The 26,655-nt window shown below is 42.9% G+C and overlaps 1 long non-coding RNA gene across 1 annotated transcript in view; it reads left to right on the top strand.

Annotated features, from left to right (window-relative positions):
* The window catches only part of LOC309328969, a 43,939-nt gene extending 18,010 nt beyond the window's left edge, over positions 1-25,929 (top strand). The window contains exon 2 of the long non-coding RNA XR_014150968.1: positions 24,903-25,929. This is a non-coding gene — a long non-coding RNA (uncharacterized lncRNA). The remainder of the gene's footprint in view (positions 1-24,902) is intronic.
* The last annotated feature ends 726 nt before the right edge of the window (positions 25,930-26,655 follow it).

Genomic DNA, 26,655 nt, shown 5'->3' with positions numbered 1-26,655 from the left:
ACACTACTTAGTATTTATAATGGGCTTTGGAGAGTTGAGCATGCTCCATTTGCACAATCTTATTATGTGCCTTTAAAACAGCCCTGCAAGGCTGCTCCGCTTTGTTGCCATATTGCAGATGGGAAGCTGAGGCTGAAAGAGGTTTGCCCAAGGTTTCCTAGTGAATTCATAGCCGAGCCAATATTCAAAATGTCACCTTCTTGGTTTGTGGCTCGGTCTCATTTAGAGCTACAGGAGGCAGAATGTCTACATGGATCACAGATTTCACATTTTGCTGGTGCAGACTGTAGGTTACCATGGCACAGTATTTGTCCCCTCAGCACGAACTTCATCCTACATAGTTTGTTTTTAGTGAGCACTTTCAGAATAGCCGCCTCCCAATTTCCTTATTTGTTCCATCCCAAAGAGTCTTATGGGGAAGGTCCAATTCCTTTGGCAGGCATTTACATAAAAAGAAATGGCATTTCAGGGAGAGAAAAATAGATTGGGTGATTATGAGATGTTTCTAATGTTAGTCATATTCAGAATAGACCAATGCAAATTAATGGACATGACTCACTTAGGTCTATTTGTTTCAATACGTCTGCTCTGAGTTGGGTAGAACCAGTGCTTTTATTTTTAGGGTATGCAGGTGTATGCATACCCCTAAACATTTAGTGAATCTAAGTTTGGCCTGATTGAGGGGCAGACTTTCAATATGAGTAGGAAAATGAGAGTACCCCTAATCCTTTTTTTAAGAAAAAAAGCACTAAGTAGAATCTTATATTTCTCTGCCTCCTCTTCCAAATACAGTGGAAGCTTGGGTTGCAAACATGATCCGTGCAGGAGGCACGTTCGCAACCCGCAGTGCCGCATCTGTGCACGCGTGGGTTGCAATTTGGCGCTTCTGCGCATGTGCAAAGTGTGATTTAGTGGTTTGCACATGCGCGAGCGCCGAAACCCGGAAGAAACCTGTTCCGGTACTTCCGGGTTTGAAGCGTCTGTAACCTGAGGTATGACTGTAGGTATTCAGAAAAGAACCACCCTTTTACCATTATTATTGTTACTATTATTAATAATAATTTATTAGGAACAAAGGAAGCTGTCTTATACTGAATCAGGCTATTGGTCCATCTAGCTAAGTATTGTCTACTGGCAACGGCTTTCCAGGGTTTCAGGCACAGAGTTTTATCCCAGTCCTTCCTAGACATGCTGGGGATTGAACCTGCGACCTTCTGCATGCAATTGAGCTCTGCCCCTTCCTAGAAACACAGCGGACAATTATGCAAAAAACATGAAGAAGCCTTATATTAAAAATATAACGGGTGATATTCAACCAAGTTTTACTCTGAGCAGATCCATTGACATTAACAGACCTAACATAGTCATGTTCACTCTGAGTAAAACTTAGTCAACTACCACTCAGTATATTTACTGAAACACTATGCTTTACAGAGCATAACCACCATGGCTAGCAACTGTGTGTAGTGTGTGTGTGACAAAATAAGTTTTTTTTTTTAAAAAAATGGGCTCACAAACTTTTTATTTTTATTTTATTTTATTTTTTATTTTCTTTCTTTCTTTTTTTAAACAGTAATTTCAATTTATTTTACTTTGATTAAATTAAAAAAAAACATTGCTTTAGACACTTTGGGATATAATTTTTTGGACGACACGCTTGTGTATTAAAAATTAAGTCATTGTATAGAAACAACAAAAACTAAAATGTGGTTGTTCCCTCCCCATCTCTAACCTAGTGATGGTCAGAAGCAAATCTGTAAGCCTCCAGAAAAAAGGTGGTATCAACATTATTTCAATGCACAATAGAAGACAATCTTGGAACAGACTCCATCAGCTCTGCAGCCACTGCCAACCCCAACTGCAGCTCCTGGTGGTTTCCACAGTTCAGTTGTTTCCTGAGCTCTTCTGTTCTGAGCTGGTGGATGTTGCCACAGCAGTGGTGGGGACCAGTGCAGCTTCGTGTGCAATGCAATCAGTGTTGGTCTTCACAAAGGCAGCCCCTGCCTTTTAGTGAGGCCTACTAAGAAGTCCTGCTTTGGCAGCCAGAGCTTCATTCTGCTGAATGTGGTACAGTCATACCTCATGTTACGTTTGCTTCGTGTTACGTTCTTTCAGGTCACGTCCCACGGCAACTCGGAAGTACCGGAAAGGGTTACTTCTGGGTTTCGCCACTTGTGCATGCGCAGATGTGCAAAATGATGACATGCGCATGCGCAGAAGCAGCGAATTGCAACCCACGCGTGTGCAGGCGTGCCGCTGCGGGTTGCACTCTTTTCATGTTGCGAACGGGCCTCCAGAACGGATCCTGTTCGCAACCAGAGGTACCACTGTACTCCTGAAACCTCATAGATATCCTCTGGGTCATTTTCAAATACAGTGGTGCCCCGCAAGACGAATGCCTCGCAAGACGGAAAACTCGCTAGACGAAAGAGTTTTCCGTTTTGGAGGTGCTTCGCAAAATGAATCTCCTATGGGCTTGCTTCGCAAGACGAAAATGTCTTGCGAGTTCCTGCAGGTTTTCCCCCCTTTCCCCCCTTTTTCTAAGCCGCTAAGCCGCTTATCCGATAAGCCGATAAGCCGTTAAAAGCCACTAAAAGCCGCTAAAAGCCGCTAAACCGCTAATAGAGCTAATCCGCTAATCCATCAATGGGCTTGCTTCGCAAGACGAAAAAACCGCTAGACGAAGAGACTCGCGGAACGGATTCTTTTCGTCTTGCGAGGCACCACTGTACTTCTGTAAGCAGTGCTCTGAGCAAGTCAGTCTATTCTGGATTGACTTCTTGGCGGTGAAATCTTTCACACAATCCAGGAAGCAGGTTTCTGTCCATTTGTTATATGTCCCAAGAAATTCCTTGAACTGCTTGATCTGATCAGATTCTGATATTTGTCCAGCCATATTTTAGCGCTCAGATAACTGCCACATTAAACTCATGCTGGAGACGAATCAGCGCTGGAGGACTTTAGGATAGCTTTACCTTCCATCTCCTCACAAAACTTTTTAGGAGTGATGTGGTGGCTTAGACGCCTGCAGGTTCTGTGCTGCCTGAAACAGCAGCGTGGGACTTGCGTCTACCTACTGCCTCTCCCTCAGCCACCCTACAACTGAGGGGGAGGCAGTGGAAAAGCTCCAAGCATCGCAGAGGTTTGCCCCGTCCCCATGGGCATGGATTACCCCGCCCCCATGGGCAGCACACCCTGCCCCTAGCTGCAGGACACGCCCCCGCACCAGGCACCCAAGCGCCTAGCTACGCCACTGCCTCCATGAATTTGTTCCTGCCATCCAAGTGCAGACCCTCCAAGTGTCCTTATTTTCCAGGGACAGTCCTGGATTTACAGTTGTTGTCCCGGTTTCTGATTTGTACCCACAACGTCCCGCTTTCCCCTATTTTCATTGGAGAAATGTTGGAGGGTATGGAGTTATGCAGCTCCCGAGTCAAGGAGATAAGTAACTATACAACCTTTAGAAGACATCTGAAGGCAGCCCCATATAGGGGAGTTTTTAAAAATGTTTAATGTCCCACTCTTAGCATAGGAATGGTGTCTGAGTCTCAATCCTTCTCCCGAAACAGGCCCAAGCAAGTTGGTATGCATCTAGATTTATCTCTCTCTTTTTTTTAAGGGAGTGCTTTGCCACACTGCCATCTAGCGGTAGATTGCTGAGGTTAGTTTTTCAAAAGGAAGAAAATGGAGGCCTTAGAAACGCAGTACAGCTTCCTCTTAGACTACACCATCTTTCCTCACCTTGGTGCCTTCCAGATGTTGCTGTGCTGACTGGAGGTGATGGGAGTTTCAGTCCCAAAAATCTGGAGTGCACCAAGCTGGGCGAAGGTTGGACTGGACAGTATGCATGCACATTCAAACAGTGTGTTATTCCTGATGGGCAGAGGAATAACAGAGTCAAATCCAAAAGGAGAAGATGTTGTTGTTGTTAATGATGATGATGATGGTGGTGGTGGTATCTATTCAATGAAACATGCTAAAAATGTATCCTTTGTTTGCTTGCTTTTTTAAAAATTCCCAAACCGCTACAGCTTCCACTTCCTCTTTAAAAACAAACAAACTCTAGTTAATCATCGTTAGGGTTGTTGCCACCTGACCCAGGATACAAGTCTTGGAATGCTCTTTTCTCTTTTTAATCGCCCCTCAATCCATAGAAATTAGCCGGCAAACATTTTTACAACATGGAGAGAAGCATTATATAACCTGCTGGTGTTTGCAAACTGCTGTTAAGGCCACAAAAGCAGATTGGGGGGGGGGGGGTAGGGGAAGTTGGCAGCTTTATCCACCTCACATCCTTATTTAGCAAGAATAGGGTCGACTTTCTGATTCCTGACCCTGGCAAAATGCTGCTCCCATTTTGCACTGTGGGGGGTTCCCTACACACCATGACAGTTCCGCCCCTCAGTGCAGGCATGGAGAGCTCAATCCTTCTGTATATAATCTTTTCAGTGCCTGCTAAATACATTCCTCTTTCATCAATGTTTCTAAATGGAGATCTTCATTACAACTGGTCCCTGGTATTGGATTTGAATTGATTTTATGTATGTGCCAATAAATATGTGTGCGTATGTTTAGCAAGTGTTTTAATTCTTTTTATCAATGTATGCTTTTATTGTACTGTAAATTGCTTCAGGATGCCTCATGGAAAATAATTAATAATAATAATAATAATAATAATAATAATAATAATAATAATAATAATATGGACCTGGGCTGCAGTGGGGCACTGCCCCCCCCCCAGTCCTCACTCTAGGGTCCCAATCCAGACCTCTCTCTCCTGCCCTCCTATCTCCCATGCAAACACACACATAACACAGTAGCAAACCCTGTGCCAGATATAATGTGCAGCTTGGTTCACAAAGACTTTTAAAAATGGTCTTCAGAGACTGTCATATGTTTAACCAATTTCCTCCCGACATCAGGTTTTGTGATTTGTGAGCATAGCATCATTTCAGATATCAGGGGGTAAGGAAAGGTTTTCAGCCATGTTTCCAGACCTATTTCATGATATGTTAAATATTAAATTGCAAAGAAAGGACATCTATTTTAGGAACATAGAAAACTGCCTCATGTGGAGCCAGATGCATTGGCCTGTCTAGCTCAGTATTGTCTACTCTACACTGGCTGGCAGCGGATCTCCAGGTTTCCAGGCAAAGGACATTCTCTATCCTGCCTGGAGATGCCCTGGGATTGAACCCAGGACCTTCTGCACGCAAAGCTGGTGATCTGCCACTGAACTATAGCCCTTCCATTGGCTTAAGAGCATTTGCTGCATTTATAGGTTAATAGTGACAGGACTGTTATCAACACAGGTCGAATAGCAGTTGTCCTTGCTTTTCAGTACTTGTAGCTCTGGCAGCCAGGCCTGGTTAGGAGGGATGCCAAGTCTTTTGCAGCTCAGATCATGAGGTGTGAGGTGGTGGGGTAGCTGGCAAGTCTTCACATCAGTTCACCAGTTTGCATTTTAACGCATGCTCCTCTCAACATACACATTGTTACAAGCAATTCCCCCTAGCCCGATGCGTCGCTGAATTATTTATCTATTCATTTATATACCGCTTTCTGGCAACAACAAAAAAAAAAGTTTACAGTTCTAAAAATGAGTTGCACAAGCCTTAAAACATACACATCCATCATTACAATGCATAATAAAGCAATCTCATTAAAACATTAAAACAGAAGCATTAATCATTAAAATACGCTGTAAAACCTACCCCATTAAAAGAACGCTGTGATAAAAGGAGGAGGCTTGTATGTTATTTTCCACTATCAAGCATTTTTATGCTCACTCTCTCCCCTCCAATAGATGAAAATGTTGGACGTGTTTTCCGGCTGAAGAATCTCATTGCAAAATTCAGAGAGGTGCGAATTTTGAAGGCTAGCTGTATTTCATTTCCCGCATTGTTTTGGGACGTGTGAATGCTCGGAGGCAACAAGGCTTCTGAATACGAGTTGCAGGATGTTACAGTGCTCTTGTGGTCAGGTCCTGTTTGTGGTTGGCCCCTGTGAGAACAGGATACTGGATTAGATGGGCCTTTGGCCTGACCCAACAGGGCTTGTATTACCTTCTTAAGGTTTGCATCAACATGCGAACCAAACCGAATTCCTTCTCCCATCCCTAGGCAGAGCCTGGGTACTAAGGTGTGGCATTTTGAGGATCACAGAGTGGAACCTGGTGTTTTCCCTTGCTTATTTTTCATTATAGTTATCCCCCAGCCCCCAATCCTTTGTGATTTGAAGGGTGCCTTATTATATTGTACGCTTCCTCGGGCATTTTGTAAATGGAAAGGTGTGTGTGCATGAGAGAGAGAGAGAGACAGAGAATAAAACTGATTTGCATAAATAATCAGGTGGACCAGATGGAGGGTTGTGGCTGTTGATTCCTTCCTTTCTTTCCTCCTTGGTTGGCTAAACACAAAATGCCAGCCTTGCCACTTGCCTTCCACCCCGCCCCTCTCTAATCGCTGATCCAGAAAGTCAATGTTGTTAGAGGTATTCATGGAGGAGGCAGAGAGGAGCCTTCTGCAGCATCTCAGACAGGGTGGGCGTACCCCAGAGAGTAGGAAGCAACCCTTTGGTGTGAGAATAGGAGTGGGTTCCACCAGGGACACTTAGAGTGTCCCGGTCTTCAGCCACGATGTGACGGAGGGCACATATCACGGCAGCCGTTGGCTTGTGTGCGTTGACTCCCTTCGATACACACAATTCCATGCCGTATTAGCAACCTGTTTTCTCATGCCGTGACAGGGCAGTGTGTGTGCCTACACACACACACACACACACACACACACACACACACACACACCGCCCTAGTATATGCCTGCATTGTTGTGCTTGGTGGTTTTGAAGATTTCCCCTCACCAGAGTACAAGGAGGCTGGCTGACACAGTGAGCTCTTTGTCTGGCGGTGTTGCCCGCCTGTCATACAGCTCCAGTCATCCTCGTTTCCTAGCCATCTTTCACAGAACACAGAGACTTTGTGGGGAGCCGCCTCGGAATTTTAATGTGCCTGATTTTTCAAGCCGGAGACTCAAATAATAATATGCACAGCTTGTGTCCCTTTGCTGAGCCCATTCCCTTAATGCAACGGATAAACAAATAAACAGAACAATCTCCTCAACGCAGAATGGGGAAAGAATGAAAGGAATGGTATGGAGCACTCTCAACAAACAGAGGGGTTCCATATTCCCAAACTCTGGAACTCTCATTTCTCTTAGGACACATGCCCTCCCCCCTCCACCTCCTTGCCAGAAGCCTTCCTTAGTAGGAAATTGGTGTCTGGAACTATCGATTTCTGGTTCTCCCATTTTCCCGATCTTAAATTCAATTCTCCGCATTTCTGCAGCAATTTGTGATTTTTGTTTGTTTGTTTAATTCCTTATGAAAATTATTCAGGGTTTGAGTTAAAATTTCTCTTAATGTACACATTTTTCCTAAGCAAGTTTTGACTAATATTTACAGTTTCCCCAATACAATGGATTTTTGTATGTTGTTTTCATTAATATTTATGTATATGCACACATTACTCTTCTATATGCATTTTTGTACACACTGATGAGCTGGAGAAATACAATGAAAAAACTGGGGAATGTGTAGATTTGAAGGATGGCCGTGTTTCAGTTTGTGCAATGTTTCAGAAAGGGAGAATTTGGTAAGTTTGCTTTTAAATGAGAACTGAGTTGAATTTCTCCCCTGCCCCTTGGGGTTCCTATCACAGAAGCAGAGACAGCAACAAAACAGAGTGTCATGTTTCCTTGATAGAGCCAGAACTTGCTCAGTCTTTTGGTAGAAGGAAATTGAATCAAGGAGCTTTTAGATGGTTGCTATTTTCCAGTGGGATTAAATCTCATATTGGCAAATTCAGGTTGCACAATTAAAGTCATCTTGGCAATCTTGAGCTCATTAATGCTCAGTAAATCATCAGCATCTTCTAACCTTCCCACAACTACCGCTGGCTAAGAGGAAGGCACATTTGGCAAATCCTCGTCATGATCAGCTCCCACCCAGAAACCTATGTCCCCACTGTGGAAGGACGTATGGATCCAGAACTGGCCTCTACAGCTATGTACGGACTCACTGTTAAAACTGTGTTTATGGAAGACAATCTTATCCGGCTATGAGTGATTGCCTACAATGGCTGACAGTGGCTCTCCAGGATTTCAGTCCCAGTATTACCTAGTGATGCCTGGGAATGAACCTGGGACCTTCTGGCTGCAAAGTAGATGCTCTTCTACTGAACTTCAGCCCTTCCCCATATCATCAATGCATGTGGAACTCTACAGCAGAAGGAGAGAGAGAGGGAGGGAGGGAGGGAGAGAGAGAGAGAGAGAGAGAGAGAGAGAGAGAGAGAAAGACAGATAGATAGACAGATAGACAGACAGAGAGTGAGTCCTTGCCTCAAGTAACTTACAGTCTCAGATTTGACAGGGATAACTGAAAGAAGGGGCAGCATTGATAATTTACAGCACTGTCTAAATCACTGCCGGTTTAGCCATCCTACTAGTTACCGCATGTAATTAGTGGCATAATAAAAATACAAAATTAGGAATTATGATAAAGTATGAATTACAGCTTCACAAATTGCTCATTACAACATCATAAATGAGCAGACTGTGAACTTCAGTTATTACAAGTCAGGAACATTTTTCAACACCAAGCAAAGTTCACTAGGGTTCTCAAACAGTACACATTTTAATTCAAACATTCTTCAAAGAGATGAATGTGCCAAGCCGGTTTCACAGTTTTGCGAGCCCCACTGCAAATCTCTCTGGTTCTTGAAACGTGGTCATGGATCATCTCCTAAAATGGCCTGATGGTTTTTATAATCGTTTTCTGAAACGTGTAAAATTTTGCATTTTGTTCTAATCATTAGCCATTGTTGTTCCCCATGCGGCTAGCTCAGAGTTTGCTGGGAAATGGCACAAACATGGCTTTGAGTCAACCTGACACCTTGTAAACTCACAATCTACAGTTTTGTCTCCCAACCAAAATGATCAAGGGGAGGAAAGGTTGCAGCCTTTGATACTTTTCAGTTTGGAGAAAATGTAAGAGCGAGGTGACACAAGCTGAATCTAAATATATATATTTTAAAAAACTGTGAAAATGCTTTTTAAATAAAACGTTTAAAAATATATATTGAATATATATTGAATTTGCCATTAGCTCACCATCGCCATCTAGTGTCATATTTGTACAATGCACTTAAAATGCACTTAAAACATTATATTTGCAGCTATATAGCTGAGTCCACAATATAAGTTTCTGATGTGCAGGTCTTCCTGTTATATACCTGCTGAGAATGAAAAGGCATATGACCATCACCTGAATCTCATAGCTCTCCTGACAGGTGATTTGGTCTGCAGCCAGAGTGTGGAAATAAAGGAGGAAATTGCCCACCAGATGCCAGGCACTCTATTATTCAAATTAGGTCCCAGTGTTTTTCTTACAATACCCTTCTCAATGAATTAATCAATTTTAATCTAGCATGTAAATTCTCAAAACTTTCTTATTTGTTAATTTGAGCAACTACTGCTCTTACTTCATTACAAACAGTATTTCTACCTGCAACACACTTGAGCAAACCTGTTCCTCTTCCTTTCACAGATATTTTGTTGCCATTTGCAACTGTAGCTGCCATTGATGAGTTATCCTTTAACTCTTGGGGGGGGGGGAATTAGTATCAGATGTCATGTGCATAGAATCAATTAACCAACTAGAAGGGTTACTGTTAAAAGCACCAGTTTTCCTATAAGTTGATATTGCTGGATAGTTCTGATGAACTGCAAAAGCATTTTTAGTTTGCTTTCTGTTGCCACCCTGGAACTTTTCTTTATTAGTGCCGCTTTGTTTTGTATTATTCCTTGCAAATGAAGGGGGAAAAACTTTTCTGCTTGTATATGTTGATAATATAATTTTGGTTACTGAGAACAAACAAGATTGTACAAAAACAAGATTGGGTGCAGGCCTGGCCAGGACATAGGCGTCCTGACTGTGGCAAAGGTGACCTGTGTGCTTGCTTGCTTGCTTGCTTGCTTGCTTGATTAACAACTGTTGGGAACTTCAAGGTACCCGTTCTCCCTTCTTATGGTCTTTATATTGGACCTGGAGACTCCAATAGAAAGCATTCCATGTCAAGAAGAAGGGCAAGTGGGCACCCTATCAAATGACAGGGCAGGAGCTACACGGAGCAGGGCCTTTTCACTGGTGGTGCCCATTGTATGGCTCGCTCTTCCCAGACCTGCTCTCTTTTGGCCTGTATTTTGGAGCTTTATAATTTAGGAAGACTTTGGAAGAACTGGTTGACAAGTCTTATCAGTCGCTGATGTATGAGTGGATTTTATCTGCTACTGTTCTGGGCTCCTGGTGCACCAGGGTTTACACCAGCATAATAGAGTTAGCTAGGACGAAGGAAGGGATGCAGTTTGTGAGCTTTCTCTATTATCTGCACAGCAGGGGGTGTTCAGGGGCTGAGCTGAAGCGTTTCCTGCTGGTTACCTGCTTTCAGCAATAGGGGTTGCTGTTTGGTAGTGCCCGATTGGTTAGCTGTCAGATTCTAGAGCTTCCTATTGGTGGCTCTTAGGTAATTCCAAAAATACAGAGTCCATTAATAAAACCCAGTGTTCATTCATAAAGCAGTAATATAAATCTCAATTGCTACATATTGGGTGTGTATTTCAGCGATTGAACGTACAGGTTTATGGCCATGCTGTAGTGTAGTGCTTATGCAACTGTGAATAAAAGGTGGCTGGGCTCATCATCCCGGGGTTTGTGGGGGGGAGGTGACAAATCTGATTTCCAATAAGTGCCCCCCCTTATTTCCTTTAAAAAAAAAAGATATTTATTAAGATTTTATATAATAAAACAAGCATCACAATCAAACGAAAAAGAAAAAGACAATAAAAAACATAGAAAAAGTAAGGGAAAAAAAAGAAAATCTAGTTTTTTACTTATTATCTTTATAACCCTCTTTCCTGACTTCCTCGCATCTCCCTTTTCTGTGTTCCCCTTTACACAATCAAATTCAGCAATTCCTTACCCTCTTTCAAATCTTATTCAATATTATACATTTCGACCTATTATGTCTCCGGTTTTTCCTTTCTTTTTAAATCCATTTTTACACGTTCTTTATAACTTAATCCCTTGTATCATTTTGTTTAAATTTGACATAATATTACTCTGGTCTTTTCACCCTTTTCTTTTAAAACATTTTTGCGTATTCCTTTTAACTATGTCACTGATGCCATATTATCTTTATATCCAACATCATTTTAGCATTCAAACATTTTACAATGTTTTTGGAGATAGTCTTTGAACTTCTTCCAGTCCTCTTCCACCGACTCTTCTCCCAGGTCTCGGATTCTGCCAGTCATTTCTGCCAATTCCATATAGTCTATCACTTGCATCTGCCATTCTTCCAGGGTGGGCAAATCTTGTGTCTTCCAATACTTTGCGATGAGTATTCTTGCTGCTGTTGTTGCATACATAAAAAATGTTCTGTCCTTCTTTAGCACCAATTGGCCGACAATGCCCAGAAGAAAGGCCTCTGGTTTCTTAGGAAAGGTATATTTAAATACCTTTTTCAGTTCATTATAGATCATTTCCCAGAAAGCCTTGACCTTTGGGCACGTCCACCAAAGGTGAAAGAATGTTCCCTCAGCCCTTATTTCCATTACAAGTCCTTGAGTCTGTACTCTGAAGAGTGACACCAGGGACCTAGAAGGTGCAGGGCTTATCAGTCCAACCCCTGCACAATCTCATCAGGGCTGACCTAAGACACTTGGAGCAATTTGGCCAAATTGGACTCCATGGGCCGCTCCTAAGGCCCCCCCCCCCCCACACACACACCAGGGCACTCTAGATGGATTTTATTTATATCTATAAGATTTTGCAGACTTTGGCTGTGAACTGGGGCCCTACAAAAACAAAAACAAAAAAAAACCCCTCAAGTTTGGCCTCACTGCTTCAAGTTGAGCTAGCCCTGAGTCTCATAGTTGTTGGGCCTGAGTTGCCCTGCCCTTGCATGAAGTATTGGGTTTGCAATGTTGGGAGAGGGGAGACGGTGGCACTGGGGAGATGGCAGGCTGGTGAGGCCCCCTTGATTTAGAGGCCCAAGTTGCCCTGCCCTCGCATGAAGTCTTTGCAACCTCCCATTTTGCATCCAGGCCAGGCAGGGGTGTTAGGATCGTCCTACTCATGTGCAGGACCCTGGCAGAGACACATGCCCGACTGGCATGTTCTCTCCCTCCTGGTCGGTCGTTCAGGAACTTCAAAAGCTTTCTCCAGCCTGAACATCACAGCGACTGACACCAAGAGGCATCAGCACACTTAGGGATCCTGCAGAGTATTTGCAGTTTGCGTAACAGAACTCAGTAGCACAGCATTTTGGCTAATCTACTTTTATTTACATATAATACACTCGGAGCATTCTGACTTAGCTCCTTCCTCTTTCTCATCAGACAGCACAGAGAAAAAGAACAAAGGACAATAGTCCCACTGCACGGAACACAGTAACACCAAAACACCCTGTCTCCGTCACTTCCCACACTGTGGAATGAAAACATACACCGTCATGTGATAGACAACAATCCCATGACTGCAAACATGGAGCAAGAATCCTAACAAGGGGTTCCTGAGTATCTGCAAACAGCTTCCATGAATCTATGTGCACTTTCAGACAACATAATTGCAGTGGGCATCAACCACCACTGCTCTGTTTTAAAAAGCTGGAGGAGGGGGAAATAAAGGAATAACAAAGTCCCTTCTCCCACCTGCTACTTTCCACCCAGCCAGAAGAAGTACCAGCCCAGCAGGGCTTTGAATTTGGCAGTTTCGCCACCTTGGGTTCTTCCTCACCTCCTTTGGATAGCTCTTTGAGAGCAGTAGTTATGTAGTTAAGATGAGAATTTGTGCTTTTTCTTTTGGTATGTCTGAAATCATGCTGGACTTTCAGGACTTCCAGGTCACTTCCGCTTACATTGCACAGCCTGTCTTTTGCTTGATTCACAGAGAAATCAAGACGTTAATATTGCAGCTGCTTTGCCAGTTTATCTCACATGTAGCTCATTTTCACAGTGTTGGCACTTTGAAATGTGCAGGATGAGAGACCTGAAATTGATGCAAAACTTAGGGAAAGGTGAGAGCCCTGTTCAGGGAGGGAACACCCAGGGAACATACATTTAAAGTGTGCCGAGCACACGTTTAAATCCTAGGAACTGTATAGTTTGTCAAGGGTGCTGGGAACTGTAGCTCTTGGGAGGCAAACTACAGTTCCTGAGATTCTTTGGGGGAAACCATAAGCTTTACTTTTTTTCAAAAAAAATTAATTATTGGTTTTCCAAATTTAAAACAAACATATCAACAAACATAAAAAGAAAACATCAAAAAACAAGCAAACAAACAGACATATATTCTAACTGTAAGAATTCCACTTTTGTTTACATTGTTAGGTGACTTCCTCAAATCCCCCTGGCTGAGTTTCCATATAAATCATTGTAGCAGGTTTCCAAAACAAATTTCTCATAAAATTTACATAGTCCAATTAACATCTTTCTTTCTTTTCATTTTAACTTTTATCCATGATATTCTACAACGTCACATATTTAAATCCTAGGCCATTTTGGTGCTCGCAAGTAATTCTGTTTAAGTTATCTTAACATATTTAACTAAATAATCTTTAAATTTCTTCCATTCCTCTTGATACTCCTCTTCCTTCTGGTTGCGGACTCTTCCGGTCAGGTCAGCTAGCTCCGAAAAATCATCTTCATCTGCCATTCCTCCACTGTTGGTACTTCTTGTGTTTTCCAATTTTTGGCCAGCAAAATTCTAGCAGGAAACCATAAGCTTTACATGTGTGTTGGATATGCTTTAAATGTATGGTATGGTTGTGACCTCAGTGAAAAATGCTTTACCCGGACAGGAATGGACCCGGGGTTTCTACTAGAGGCTAGTATGGTATAAGAGTAATACTAGAAACAGTTAATATGTCATAAGCATAATAAGGAAGACAGCAGATTTTTCAGGACACGCAAAAAAAATTCTGGTGCACAAAAAAGAAAGAAAAATTGCCTCTTGAACAATAAGAAACAGGACATCAGCAAGGAAGATAGTACAGTTGCCTAAGAGAACATGAGGGGGAGGTATTGACACAAGGGGCACATTGCTAAAAATTAAATACATCCTTTCTTCACCTTGTGTTTACCAAGGAGGGCAGGGAAGAGATATCACAACCAGACAGGCATTTCCCTGGAGACGGTCTGAGGCTGAATGAAATCGGCAGACTGTTGGGAAAAGGGAGCAGGAAATTAGAACCTCTGTAGACCTAGGAGGAATGCACTTCCCAGAATCCTCCACAAAAAAGGCAGAGGGATAAAGGGCTCCTTGGTCAATTCATCCAAAAGCAGGAGGGTGCATGGCTAGGAGTGTAGAGGTTGGCTCATGGGCTAGATAGCCAACCTGGGAGCTTTCCTACCACTCAATTGCCACCATTCTGGTAAGCTTTGTATAAGCTTCTTAAATAAATGGAAACAGTGTGGCTTATGTCCCTTAGAATAGTGGCATGTGAACCAATAATATTAAAAGAATAACATGGCAGGGAAGCGACTGTGCAAACTCAATATATACATATGCATGGCACATGATCAGTGTGCATTTTGAGAGGCGCGGGAGCAAGCATTTGGATGAAAGGAGGTAAAATTCCAAATTATTGATTGGCCACTGTGAGTACAGGATACTGGACTGAATGGGCCACTGGCCTGACCCAGCCCATTTTGGGTAGTGTACAATGTTTGTTCCTATGTTTTGTTTGTTTGTATACCAATACAGTGGTATCTTGGTTTAAGAACAGCTTAGTTTATTAACAATTTAGATTAAGAACGCTGCAAACCTGGAAGTAGGTGTTTTGGTTTGTGAACTTTGCCTTGGAAGCAGAACATGTTCCGCTTCCTATTGAGTGTGTTCCCTTTGTAAATTGAGTCCCCCGCTGCTATGGGAAAGCACACCTTGGTTTAAGAACGCTTTGGTTTAAGAATGGACTTCCAGAACGGATTAAGTTTGTAAACCAAGGTACCACTGTAAATAGAATAAAATTCAATACTTTGGGAGGAAATAGCAACAGGCATTGAGGCAGATGTTCAGGACCCCACTTAGCAGAATGCGCCAGAAGCCCCCCTTAAGTGCCACAGTCCTGGCTTACCACATTTTAAAATAAGTGAGGGAATATACACATTACCATCTGAAGGAGAGAGGGAGTGCTGTAAGATAGGGTTCCCATATTTCAAAACATGAAAATTTAGACAAAAGTTGTTTGGGCCAAAGTTGTTAAGCTGTTTGACACTGTTTGTGATGCCTTGATCCTGGCTTTGTCCTGGAACTTCCAGACGTATGGCAACCCTATGTAAGACCATGAAGTCCGTACTATAAAATGCCCTTACTGTACCACTAGGAAAGCCAGACATTCCCTCATCATGGCTGGAGGTTAATGCTGCAGCTGAGAGGCCCCCCGTTGCACCCAGCTAGCCATCACTGAGTCCAATCCCCTTCTGCTTCCTAGTAGAAACAGATAAAAACCTACACACTGAGTCTAGGCAACTGAACTTGCCGGCAAACCCAGTATCCCCTTCCAACACAAAGCATGATTTTCTATTGCATTTTAATTGTTTCTCTTGGAGTTTGATTCAGTGGGCCTCTTAGGAAACCTCTCTTCTTCCTCTGAAAAAGAAGGACAAAAGTACAACAAATCACGTGAAATCAGTCTAAATCCTTCTATTCCTTCTATTCCTTAGCACAGTGGGGCTTGGTGGGGTGGGGGAGGGGTTGGTGGTTGGTGGTTGTATGATAACGACGGCTATTCTTTGCAAGGCTTTTTTTTTTTTTGTCAGTAGTGAGGTGAAAGACAGGCAACTCTCCCTCCAGCGAGACCGCAGGGTTTTGGCAAACAGTCACCACAAAAAGAGGGGACGCTCTGTCCTTCCAATATGGCAGGATGCCTTGGGGGTGACCGCAGGCTCCTATGGAAAGGGTGCCAATAACTCAAGAAAGGGTGCTTTGTTCTGCAGCTCAGAACACTTCCAGTGCCACCCTGGGATACCAATTCTCTCCCAAATCAACTCAGCAAAACATCTCGCCTTTATTTTATTTTATTTCCGTACATTCATAGCGCACCTTTCTTCCATCATGGAAACCTAGGGTGGAATATAACCTGGTTCCTGGGACACCTCCGATCTGGGCACCAACCAGAGCACCAGCCATCTTAGGACACATTCATAGTGTACCTTTAAGGCACTAGGACACCACTTTAAACAGTCGGGACTTTCCCCAAAGAATCCTGGGAATTGTGGTTTGGTAAGGGTGCTGAGTGTTTCTAGGAGACCCCTGTTCCACTCCCAGAGTTACACATTCCCAGAGTGGTTGAGCAGTCAAGCCCTCTTTCCCAGGGAATTCCGGCAGTGGTGGGCGGGGCAGGAAGCAAAAGTGGGCGGGACAACAAAAGTTAACTTTGCCTTTCACTTCCTTTCTTCACAGACTCCCCCCCCCTTTTATTCTCTCTGCAAGAAGCATGTTCAAAGTTACCTCACATGTGCCCACTCAACGGCTTCGATTGGTAGAATTGGCCCCACTACGAGGTGCCAAATAATACTTGTTCTGTATCTGTAAGAACTCAATTGTTTAGTGCAGCAGTGCCTACATTTTGAAACTCCCTGCCGATCGAAATCAAGCAAGCACCATCATTGTAAAAGCCCAACAAGATACTTATAAAGTTGAGCTGGTTTTAATCTGCTTTGCTATTTCTTTTTAAAAGAATTCTAAAAACATTTATTCAAACGTTACAATACAATGTATTTTCAATCGCTATATCCCCTCCACAGACACCTCTGTGATGATGGCAGTATTACAATACCCCACTCTTCTTCAATAAAAGATACCTTTGACACAATCTGGTCTCCCTCTTTTCCTCTGTTTTAGTATTTTGTATACTTGAAAGTATGGCCGTGATCCCCCCCCCTCTAGATTTTCTTGTTCTGTCTTTTCTGTAAACTTCTTTGAGGTCTTTAAAAAACACCAAACACACACCTTCAAGTGCTATATGAAGTTTATGAAATAAATAATTAATAAATAAAAGTTCAAATCTCACCTCAGCTAGACTTATAAGGCAGCCATAGGCAGGTACACTAAGCTGGGCCCCAACATTTGGGGGGGGGGGACGGACTGTCGTGTTTGCATGACATCACACACATGACTCCCTGCCCCTGTTGAACCACACCTGATGGGATGTGTGGGCACCTGCTCTGGTGATTGTGGCAGAGGGACACGGAGGGTGGAAATCACCCTCTAAGTCTCCCGCCCACATCCTGTGGGCCATTGCTTTGGCGATCGCAGTGAGGGGTGTGGAGGGCAAAAATCTCCCCCAAGCCTTCTGCTCCCACCCCAACCGGGCGTGCTAGTGCTCACCCAGGGGCAGTGGGGGGTGGCAGCCCCCTCAATATTGGGGCGACTCAGCCTTCTGTCTCAAAAGATTGAGGAGGTTGAAGTCCCTTCTGCCCCTTATATCCGCCGCCCCTGCTCATAGGCAAACCACGGTCTCCCAAACTATTCTTCTGCCTTTCAGACTCATTGTAGGGCTACTGAGGTAATGCAAAGTGCTTTGATCCCTGAATAAGAGCTGTATCAAAATGTAAAGTATCTGTATTAGTTGTAGCATTAAACATTGAACAGACTTGTCCAGTCTGAGTAAAAAAACCAAATCACAGACAAGTTTCTCTCTGTACAATTAAAATTAGCTTAACCAAGGTATTGTAATATTCTGTTTTGTTGTGGTGGTGGCAGTAGTGGTGGTTGTTACATTTACAGTGGTACCTCGGGTTAAGTACTTAATTCTTTCCAGAGGTCCGTTTTTAACCTGAAACTGTTCTTAACCTGAAGCACCACTTTAGCTAATGGGGCCTCCTGCTGCCGCCACGCTGCCACCATGCGATTTCTCTTCTCATCCTGAAGCAAAGTTCTTAACCCAAGGTACTATTTCTGGGTTAGAGGAGTCTGTAACCTGAAGCATATGTAACCTGAAGCGTATGTAACCCGACGTACTACTGTATACCCCACCTTTTTCTCGAAAGAGCTCAAGGTGGGGCACATGGTTCTTTTCCTCCCGCCTTATTTAATCCTCACAACAGCCCTGTGTGGTAGGTTAGGCTGAGAGGCAGTGATTGTCCCAAGGTCACACTCTGAGCTTCATGGTCGAAGGGGGGTTTGAACCCTGGTCTCCCAGGTTCTAGTCTGACACTCTACCATACTGGCACAATATGTGTAAGAAGGAAATGGCTATATTTAAGCTCTGATATATGAGTAGTTTCTGCTGTGGTTGTCACTAGTGCTGCCTGTTCCTGTTGTCAGCCATTGTCTTATGGTTGCTTTTATTGTCATTCATGATCCAAACTGTCTTGGAACTTTTAACTGAAGGACAGTATAGAGAAATGATAGGTCAGTGGTTGGGAACCCAGGGTCAAATGCAGCCCTCGAAGCCTCTCTATCCGGCCCCCAGAATTCTCCCCAGAGGCCACACAGGGTGGTTCTAGACACAGGAAAAAACACCACTATAAATAAATGAGAAATTAAATTGTTATAACAAAAGGAAAAAATGCTATGGAAAATCAATTAGAATATTATTATTTTTGACTCTCCAGCATCATCTGGTGTTTCATTCAACACGCTGTTTTTTTGACTAGTGTAACTGAGTCCTCAGTTCATACTAAGGCCACACTCTTCAGCCCTGCTTCTCGCCCCAAGTATTTATGCCTGGCTGGAATTTGTCCTCGAACTCTTGCAATGCCTCGATTGTCTGAATGCAGCTCAGCCCAGTTTTAGAGGATATACTGACCGGTCCTTTCATGTACAGGTCAGGGTTCAGGTCCCAACTGCTGTGGACTGTATGAGGCCACATTTATACACTCACTTTCTGAGGTATAATTAACTGTGAATTGTGAGGGCCACCCAACTTTGATGGAAGAATGTGTTATTATTGCCTGGCATTTATCCTCTAGTGATGGGAGAGGAGAAGAAAAAGGCCCTAATTATCCAAGGGCTCATTTCCTCACTTAAAAATCTCCAGAATCTGATTGGCTCCTCGATTCTCTTAAGCAAACCTAAGAGCCATGCAACCGACTCTGATACCTCAGCACAAGCGACTCAGCAAACAAGCGATCCCTTGATTCCATTCTTGCCCCCATCCTCCCTAATGTCATCATAAATATCCTGGCTGCCTTCTCAAGCTGGATAAATGTGGACGTTTTACCAGTCTCCTCCATTTTGCTCCTCCAAACCATGTCAGAAATATACTGTACGTGGGAGGAAAAAGAGCTGATCTGACAACCATTTTAAAACACAGCTCCATTTGGCAGATTTAAATGCTGTTTTAAATATAGGCTGCGATAGAACTTACAAAAATAGCACTGAAAAATATCCTGTCATGTTCCATATTGTGAGGAGCAGAAGAACCGGCCAGCAAAGCGAAATATTCAATTTTAAAGCGCACACACACACACACACACACACACACACACACACACACTGCCTTCCTCAGTGCACATTGAAGAGCCTTGTAGAAACCTAAATACTATGCGATGCCTGACCCCCCTTCGTACAAATGCCGTTCCCTGCTAGGGATAAGTGAGTCTGTTCATTTTGGTTTCTCTCAGTTTCTCATTTTTCCAGTCTGAAGTTCAGTTCCTGGCATTTCCACACCAGTTTGCATTTTAAAAAAACAACAGAAAACCTCATGAAAATTCACCAGCATTTTAGTGCAAATTTCTCCTAATATTCTTGCCCACAATTTTGCCCCCTAGACACCTTTTTGAAAAGCAATTTCCACAGATAAAACACATTTATGTGTTATTTTCACCAGTATATGTATGCACATTTTGCCGTCGTATATTCATTTTTGTATAGATTATCTTGCAAAATTCAGAGAAGTGCAAATTTCAAAGGATGGTGGTGTTCAGTCTGCCTATTTATGTATTTAATAAAATAATTTATTTAACAAAACATACCATTTCAAGAAGTGTGAATTAGTTAAGTTCCCCTTTAAATGTGAACTGAACGGAATTTTTCTCCCATCTGTGTTCCTTGCTTGGCAGTTTCTCTGTGTGAAATTCCATTGGAGACCATGTATACACTATCATATCCTCTGGTTATCTCCCGCTTGGACTACTGCAATGCTCTCTTTGTGGTGCTGCCTTTGAAGGTGACTCAGAAACTACAATTAATCCAGAATGCGGCTACCAGACTGGTGATTGGGAGTGGCTGCCAAGACCATACTGTATAACACCAGTCTTACATTGACTTACATTGGCTACAAGACCTACATTGGCTCCCGGTATGTTTCTAAGCATAATTCAAAATGTTGGGGTTGACCTTTAAAGCCCTAAATTTCCTGTACTTTTATGTATGCTGTTTTGCCTGATTTGCACATTCTTTTGCAAGCAACTTCCCCCTAACATAGCGCATACGTTATTTTCACCAAAATATGCATTTTTAACGCACACTTCCCCCTAATATACACATCTCTGTCCACATGGCTGCTTGGCAAACTACATTGTAAAATCCAGAGGAGCACAAGTTTTGAAGGATAACTGTGTTTCAATTCATGGATTGTTTAAAAAGGTAAAGGGACCCCTGACCTTTAGGTCCAGTTGTGGCCGACTCTGGGGTTGCGGTGCTCATCTTGCTTTATTGGCTGAGGGAGCCAGCGTACAGTTTCTGGGTCATGTGGCCAGCATGACTAAGCTGCTTCTGGCGAACCAGAGCAGTGCACAGAAACGCCGTTTACCTTCCCACTGGAGCGGTACCTATTTATCTACTTGCACTGGTGTGCTTTCAAACTGCTAGGTTGGCAGGAGCAGGGACCGAGCAACGGGAGCTTACCCCATCACGGGGATTCGAACCGCCAACCTTCTGATTGGCAAGTCCTAGGCTCAGTGGTTTAGACCACAGCGCCACCCGCACCCCATGCATTGTTTAGGGAAGAGCAAATCAGCAAAGTTTGCAGTGATATTAATGATATTAATAAAATGCAAATGGAACCATATTAATCCGCCATCCCATATCAGTTCTGTGGCTAAGTAAGGATTCGAACCCAGGTCTTCCCAGTCAAAGTGCACCACTTGATGTATTGCACCACACTGGCCCCAACTTTACCCATAATGTGCAGGGGGGTTTTCCCCACCAGCCCAAAAGGACGGTACATGTTGATAAGACAATGCCAGAAGTATCGATGCACATATTGGTGTTTTCTTTGGATCACAGCCTTCCTGAAAAACCCTTTTGCTTCCCTTGATGTTCCTCAGAGAGTCACTCAAAGAGGAATGTATGATTGCCTTTCTTTCCTTTCCTTTCTGCTTTAGGCAAAATATGATGGCAAATCTAATTAAAAAGCCAGCCCCTGGCTCCCTCGTCTCCCATATGCATTGTTTCTACCACCACATGGCCTCAGAAGTCAGCCATTAAACCAGCCCATGCAAAAAATAAATAAATCAGGGTTCCCCCCCATTAAACCAGGCTGTTTGTGGACTTTATATTTAAACTCATGTAAGCAGGTTCCCTCTTAAACCAAGGAGACAGCTGAAGGGGCCTTTCCCGAAACAACCAACCTGTGCCAGCCAATCGTATCGCAGGGTGCATCTGCTCCTTGGCGGTTAATCACCAGATGAGCAGAGAGATTTTGGCTTGAGGGGTGTTGAGGGATTTGCTTGTATGTTTTACACTTGGTTGCATAAATTAGTTGGCACAGACAACGGCCCCTTTTCATTCTGGGCTGTTGCGCATGCCCTGCTGCTACCTCAATGTCTTGGGTCCCAGGTTGTCTCTTGGCAAGAGGGGGGCGGTGCAGTGTTGGGGTGAGATAATGAATCGGGAGCTTTAACTAGGGTTGGCCGTGTGACCTACATTGCAGAGGAGCAGTCCTCTATTCCAAGCCCAGCATAAAGTGTTTTTTAAAAATGAAATTAAAACCCCCCAAAGGGAGACTCATTGCCTATCAACAGTTAGTGCCTGGGCATCAGCTACAATGCACCACTAGTTATACCCCCCCCCCAATGATAATGACCTCATTGCTTATTGACACCAGGCAGTTCCCTTCATAGTACAGTGGTACCTCGGGTTACAGATTCTTCAGGTTACAGACGCTTCAGGTTACAGACTCCGCTAACCCAGTAATATTACCTCGGTTAAGAACTTTGCTTCAGGATGAGAACAGAAATCAAGCAGCGGTGGCGCATCAGGAAGCCCCATTAGCTAGAGTAGTGCTTCAGGTTAAGAACAGATTCAGGTTAAGAACGGACCTCCAGAACGAATTAAGTACTTAACTGAGGTACCAATGTAACCTTTTATGCTCCCTCTGAAAACATTTCTGTTTAGGCAAGCCATACCCGAACATGTAGCAGCTGACATGTGCTTTCATCCGTTTCTAGCTAACAGTTGGTTTCAATTATATTTCGATTTTTTTTCTTAAATACCTTCTTTTAGCTTTGTTTTCTATTGACAATCTTAAAATTAGCGATGTTTTTCTGCAAACTACTTAGAGGTTCTATTTACAACCAAGTGGTATATAAATGTTGTTAAAACCGGGGCTTGTTTTCTGGGGTACTCAATGGTACTCAAGTACCGGCACCTTCCCCAACCAAAAAAGAAAAGCACTGGTTAAAATGCATTTTAAAATACATTTCTATTTAAATCACAGCAATTGTTGCTATTTATTGTGCATCTATACATGTAAATCATCACGTGCAAATCTTCTGCAACTATGTGCCTTATTTTGTCCTGCGGGGACACTCAGTGAATCCAGGCAACTTGTTGGTCCAATGAAGGAGTAGAAAATCCTATGGATCCACGTGCAGATGGGGGTGTAATTTTCATAAGGAATGCAGCTGGGGAGGGAAAGGGTTAAACCTCATGTTGCTACACACAGTAATCCTGATGAAAATTGGGAGGCCCTGTCCTTAGAACAGTGGTACCTCAGAAGTTAAACAGAATTTGTTCCCGTAGTCTGTCCGACTTCAAAAACATTCAGAAACCAAAGCACGGCTTCCGATTGGCTGCAAGAAGCTCCTGCAGCCAATTGGAAGCCTCGGAAGCCGCATCAGACGTCCGTGTTCCAAAGAACGTTTGCAAACCAGGACACTCACTTCCGGATTTGCAGTGTTTGGGAGCCAAAACGTTCAACTCGCAAGGCATTCGTCAACGACTATATTTAAATTTGAAAAAACACAGAGAGATGAAGCTACATGCTAAGGCATGGCTGAAGAACCCTTTCCAGGCCGAGGGCCACATTCCTTTCTAAGCAACCCTCTGGGGGCCACCTGACTTTCCAGGTCTCAGCTCTTGACTTTGTGAAATAATAGACAAATATACCTAAGATATATGTAGAATGCTTTTATTCACTCCCACCCCCGACACTTGGCATAAGAAAGGCACATTTTCATTAATCAGGTAATTATTAAAACTGTGGGGAAATGGCCAAATGGTTTTTATTATCCAAAAAGCAGGCCCTCCACACCCCTCTCTCTCTCTTTTAGTTGTTAAGCACTAGGGCTGGCCAGAGTCCAGGGCTGGCTCTCACAATGCATATACATCACTTGATTCCTAACATGTTATTACTGCTTGCTAGATGACTTGCAGTTGAACGCTTAAACCAATTCCCGGGCAAAGCATTGCATTTGAGGCAGCGCCAGGAGATATGAAAGTTCTAACCTGAGCCGTGCGAGACTTGCAACATCTGATTCACACATGCAAATTATCGCTTGATGCTGCAGTCAGCAAGCACGATGAGCCCCGCCTGTGTGAACTGCACGTTATACTTTCCCTGGTTATATCCATACTACATTACTACAATGTTCTCTACATGGGGCTGCCATTAAAGACAACTGAGAAATGTCACAATGCAGCTATTTTCTAATACCAGTTCTGTGCTATTTGCATTGGTAGCCTAATTGTTTATAGGACCAGCTTGCTCGGGTTAACCTTTAAAGCCCTGATTGGTTTGGAATCGAGTTATGTGAAACACCCTAGGGATGGATGGACCTGTCAATTTTGCTTCTCTCCATTTCTCATTCTCTCCCCCACCCCCCGGTCTTAAATTTGCCACATTTCTGTTAATTTCATATAATAAACACATTTATGTATGCAGTTTTGACTAATACACCTATTTTGCAAGTGGTTTCCCCCAATTTAATGTCTTTTTTTCAAGCTATTTTCACTAATATGTTCATTTTTGCAAACATCATTTGGCTGAGGTACTGCATTGCAAAATTCAGATAAACGTGAATTTTGAAAAATGACTTTGGTTCTTGCATTTTTCAGGAAATGCAAAACGGGGAGGTTTGCCTTGGAAATGTGAACTGAATCAAATTTCACCTCCATCCCTACTCTGCATAAATAAACCTGCCAGGCAATACAACCTGGTCTACTGTCAAGACCCATCAGACTGCAGAGGTCCAGAGAAAGGACTTTTCCAGTGGTAGATCCGTATCTATGCTCATATGACCTTGAAGCAGATGTTTTAAAACCTTCATAATCTGCTTGGCTTTCTACTGAATTTCATGGTTTTCTGCTTCTGTAACATTTTGGCTGCTTCTGCTTTTTAGTTATTTCCACTTTATTTGCTCCGTTTACAATTTCAGTGTGTGTTCAATATATTGTATTGCTTGGTTTCATGTATATTGTGTGTTCAATATATTGTATTGGGGTTTTTGAGAACAATCTTGTGAGGCTTTGCCCTTAAAGGCAGGATGTAATAACAAAGGCAACCAATGAAAAATAGAATAAAGTGGTCCATGAGCTCAGTTAGAAATCATGCTCCAAATAAATAAATAAATGCCAATAAGATCTGTAACTCTGTATTTCTTCTTTGATTTCTATAGGCAAATGGGCAGCGTTGGACCCAAGAAATTGCAGCGCTGCTTGTACCCCTCTGGCAGAAGTTGGGATGGGAAACTGCCTCCAATGAATGCTGTTGGAAGAGTCTTCAGATGGAGCTTGGAAAGTTCTAGTTCTAGCTCAAGCTCAGCGTGTCCAAAAGGAGTTGCTTCTTCTTCACATTCATCCTTTTACAAAATGGACTAGTTCAGTTTATATTCAGTTTGCTGTTCAATTCAGGTTCATCCAAGTGATCCTCAGTGATCCCACCATTCAGAATGCTTCAAGCAGCTGTGCTGAAGTATAGAAGAGAAAGGAAACATCAAAACACACACAGACACACCAGAATGTGATTTTTAAAAATCATTTATTTCCCCCAACCATTATGATCTTTCAGCTTAAAGGCTCAAAGAGGATAAAGAGGGTTTTTTTAAAAAATAATAATAATATGCATGAACTTGAAAATGAACTAGAAATTTTATTAAACTTATTTCATGTTCCATTCACCCAGCAATTATGGAAACTACAGGTGTAATATAGAGATTTTTGAACTAATTCAGTGAACTTAGGCCTCATCTGCACTATACATTTAAAGCAGTCATTTCAGGGATGCCAACTTGAATAAAATATTGTGGGTGCCCAGGTATGCCCTGCCCTGCATAATCAATCACATGATGCGGTGCACACACATTATTTGAATGGCAATGACCCATCAACTTTGGGAGCCCCCAGCCCCCTCACATATATTATTGGGGGACCTCAACCCCTAGGAGTTGGCTTCCATGAGCCACTTTAGCACTCATAGCTTTCCCCAAAGCATGCTGGGAATTGTAGTTTGTTAAGGGTGCTGAGAATTGTTAGGAGACCTGTAGCCCCTCATCGAGCTACAATACCCAGAGTTCCCTGAGAAGAGAGATTAATTATTAAAACTATTTCTGCACGGTTTACATGTTTCATTGTCTTATTCCTGTACAACTATTTATTTATCACTATAGCAATTTATCTCAGCAATAAAATTTGTTTGAATGGTGATGCAAGTCGTACCTTGGTTTTTGAACAGCTTAGTTCGCGAACGTTTTGGGCTCCCGAATGCCACAAATCCAGAAATGAGTGTTCCGGTTTGCGAACTATTTTTGGAACCTGGACATCTGAAGGGGCTTCCGATTGGCTGCAGGAGCTTCCTGCAGCCGATCAGAAGCTGCGTTTTGGTTTCCAAATGTTTTGGAAGTCGGACGGATTTCTGGAACGGATTCCATTCGACTTCCAAGGTACGACTGTATGGGATTTTAGATTCTGGACTTAATAGCCTTATGGGTCTCTATGTGGGTGTTTAGATGGCAATGCACATTACTGTACTTACTTCTTAACAGTTAGACCAGCTCTGCTGCATCTGTGGCCCTCCTTTTCATTCTATGGTGTGGGACCTTGGAGTCTGCCCTTAAGTCCTGACAGCGCCACTGGATTCAGGTTGTGATGTATTCGCCTGTGCATGGATTATTCTTCATCCAATTATATCATGATGTCCAAGAAGACCAAACAGATACAAAGTGGAAAAGAAACATTAAATAAAAATGCATTATTGGGCCGAATTACCAGCAATTTGTATATAATATTTGGATTAATTCTGTTACACAATTGCATGCACATATTCTGTTATTTTGAACTGCAAAATTTCAGTTGTTGTTTGTTGTTCCAGCATATGGTCCCTGAGTTCACCGACCTCCTTTTGTTGCTTTCACTATCCCATTTGAAAAACAT

This window comes from Podarcis erhardii (genome assembly GCF_964252035.2).
Source record: "Podarcis erhardii genome assembly, chromosome: 14".
Lineage (NCBI taxonomy): Eukaryota > Metazoa > Chordata > Lepidosauria > Squamata > Lacertidae > Podarcis > Podarcis erhardii.
Note: the sequence above shows the minus strand (reverse complement) of the source record. Positions and strands in the feature narration are given on the sequence as shown.